Below are 3,782 nucleotides of genomic sequence, written 5' to 3'. Positions count from 1 at the left end.
AAATAAGATTGCTGTAGAAAAGTATTTCTCTTGCATAATATTCTTATAATTTTGTAATAAATATATACTAGCATAAGAAAGCATAAAAAATCATTCTTTTTATTAAGAAATTTTATTTATATTTGTGTATTTACAACGTTTTCATAGGGGAAAAATAAATACAAAACAAAAATTATATTTAAAAAAATTATCAAAAGTACCGACGGGATTTGAACCCCAGTCCTCCAGTATATCAGTTCTCAATCGTCTTAGTTACGCTACAACTTAACTTGAAACAAATTTGAAATAAATAGGTAATTAATAATGTAATAAAACTTTAATCGCAAATATCTTAAAAACTATTTAGTAATTGCGGCTATAATAATATATTTTCTTAAACTGCATGGCGATATATACAAAGCTGCAAAGTTTCAACTAATTTGGTGACCTGAAAGACTTGCACACTCCTTGTAAGTAAGGAAAGGAATTCAAGTAAGGGAAGGTAAGTAAGCAAGGTAAGTATGAGGTAAGTATAAGGTAAGTAAAATTATTAAAATGTACTGCAAAGTAGAAAAAGTATTGTCCAGAGAATTGTTGGAGATGATGTAAAATCATCGAATAGGTCGGCGAGCAACCTCCTATCATGTTATGTTATCCTAATACAAAGAGACAAAATCGGCTGAAAATTTCTCGCCGTGCTGCAAAAGTATTCTTCAGAGAATTCTTGGAAATGACGACATTTCTTGGAACTGACTTGACGAGCGACCTCCTTTCATGTTATGTTATCCTAATATAAAATCGCGAAATCGGCTAGAAATTTTTCCCCGACGAGCCAAAAGTATTGTCCGAGAATTCTTGGAAATGACGTCATTTCTTGGAACTGTCTCGACGATAGACCTCCTGTGATGTTATGTTCTCTTGATACAAAGTCGCGAAATCGGCCAGAAATTTTTCTTCGAGGCCGCAAAAGTATTGTCCACAAAGACAGGAAAATTATTGACCAAGCGGCGGCAAAAGTATTGACCAGCGACGGGAAAAGTATTGTCCAATAGCGGGAAAAGTATTGACCAATAGCGGGAAAAGTATTGACCAATAGCGGGAAAAGTATTGTCCAATAACGGGAAAAGTATTGTCCACCGTGGCGGCAAAAGTATTGACCGGCGGCGGGAAAAGTATTGACCAGAGGCGGCAAAGGTATTGTCCATATCGGCAGCAAAAGAATTGTCCTCGGAATTCTTGGAAATGACGTCATTTCTCGGAACTGTCTCGGCAAGCGACCTCCTTTCATATTATGTTACCCTAATACAAAATCGCGAAATCGGCCAAAAATTTTTCCCCGATGCGGAAAAAGCATTGTCCGAGAATTCTTGGAAGTGACGTCAGTTCTTGGAACTGTCTCGACGGTAGACCTCCTGTCATATTATATTTTCCTGATACAAAATCGCAAAATTCGTCGCTCTGCGAATCTCTATTACAGACTTTGGAAGTACGAACCAGGTCTATCCGTTAACTTTTTTAAACATTTTATACATCAAAAAATTCGTCTAAATGTGCTCTAAAGATTAGGGTAAAAAAATCTAGATTTTTTAAACTGTCCGATTTTTGCCGATTCCTCCGACTGCACAATGGATACATCGGAGTGCCGATTTTTGCGAAATTTTGAAATGCGAATTTTTTGGCTTTTTTACGTTTTTTATGCCTCAGGCAACTCGTATGCAAAAAATCTAAAAAATCGGATCACGGGAACTGTGTTTTTTAGCTGCGCTGCTGCGGCAATCTGCTAATCGCTCTTGCAGTCTTTGGAAATATGTCAGCGCCATCTGTGATTTTAGACTGGAAGGTTGTGTTATAGTTAAAAATCATAGATGGCGCTGAGAGGAGAACAAGCTTGCAGACCAAAATCATAGATGGCGCTGACGGATGTCGCTACCGAAAAAGAAGGAAAGATCGATAACGACGAAATTCCTGGAAATGACGTAATATCCAAGAATTTGTTTGGTCAATTTTTGGCGAGAATCTTTTGGTCAATTCGGTCATTTTGCATTAGGATAACATAATATGAAAGGAGGTCGCTCGTCGGTCGATTCCTAGAAATGACGTCATTTCCAAGAATTTCGGTGGACAATAATTTTGCAGTCTTGGCGTAAAATTTCTGCCGGATTTTGCTATTTTGTATCAGGAGAACATAACATGAAAGGAGGTCGATCGTTGCTTAAATTCCAAGAAATAACGTCATGTTTTAAGAATTCTGGTGAATTAAATTTTGCAGTCTTTACATGAATATTACACAAAATACATAATCTTCTCATTATTGGAAATTTTTATTACTATGCTTACCTTGCTTACCTTAATTCGTATTAATTCTTCTTAATTTGCATATTTATTTAACAGATACTGCCGACTCTTATTTTTCCAAGTTCCAAAAGGAACTTTGAAAATTTACAAGAGATACGACACATCTTAAACTTATTACTAAATTATTGCTGACTTATATATGATCTATAATTAACTTATAACTAATTAATGATTAACATAAAATTAATTTATAACTAACTTACAATTAATATAATAAATATAATTATTATAATTTATAGCTAACTTATAACTAAGTTATAACTAAATAATAACCAGCTTATAGCTAACTTACAACTAGCTTATAACTAAAATTCTAAAAGGAACATTGAAAATTTATAAGTGATACGAAATATTTTAAACTTATTGTTAAATTATTGCTAACTTATATATAATTTATAATTAACTTGTAACTAAATAACGATTAACATAAAATTAATTTATAACTAACTTACAATTAATATAATTAATATAATTATTATAATTTCTAGCTAACTAATAACTAAGTTATAACTAAATAATAACAAGCTTATAGCTAACTTACAACTAGCTTATAACTAAAATTCTAAAAGGAACATTGAAAATTTATAAGAGATACGAAATATTTTAAACTTATTATTAAATTATTGCTAACTTATATATAATTTATAATTAACTTGTAACTAAATAACGATTAACATAAAATTAATTAATTAAAAACTTATAATTAATATAATTTGTGACAAACATATAATTAAGTTATAACTAAATAATGACCAGCTTATAACTTACTTATAGCTAACTTATAATTAATATTTTATCCTCGGTGCGTAGCTCTTAGCTTGGTATCATTCCCAAAATTAATACTTTGGAAAACGATACCAATTACCAGGTCTCACCACGAGGAGGTGGCTACGGCATCGAGACCCGACATGCGCCCTAGTGGCGCACCCTACTGGTGCTACCTGTATCAAAGGTACCCTAATCTAACTTGGAGCGAATTAAGTTACAATGACTCTACTGACACTTTATTATATTTCGTGTCTTACAAAAGGGGTTTCGGTTCGGTATACTGAAACTCTACTGTCGCAACGCTAAGATATTTTCAAGTTCCCATAAAAATAGGGAATGAAATATCAAACACGCGAGCTAATAGAAAATCGCGACGCGCCCGAACGAGTTCGCGATTATTCGAAAGACCGACTAGCCTAGGCGATGTACTCTCGTGTACAGAGATAACTTCATACCTCGGCACCCTCCCGATCGAGCCTAGCTCAATTCCAGTCACTGTCGCACTCGCCAAGACTTACACGTGGACCAAGGTTAGTCCCTGAACCAATGAAACTTCTAGTGTCAACGCGAGGGCCCTGCTAGGCGGTTGCCGGCCAAGACAGACACTTCGCATCCCAGCCACACGGGGTAGAACTTAATCATCCCTGTGGTCTAACCGTAGATGGTACTAGTCCGTCAGC

Source organism: Eufriesea mexicana, unplaced genomic scaffold (genome assembly GCF_001483705.2).
Source record: "Eufriesea mexicana isolate 0111107269 unplaced genomic scaffold, ASM148370v2 scaffold7917, whole genome shotgun sequence".
NCBI lineage: Eukaryota > Metazoa > Arthropoda > Insecta > Hymenoptera > Apidae > Eufriesea > Eufriesea mexicana.
The sequence above is the reverse complement of the archived record's forward strand: the minus strand, read 5'-3'. Positions refer to the sequence as shown.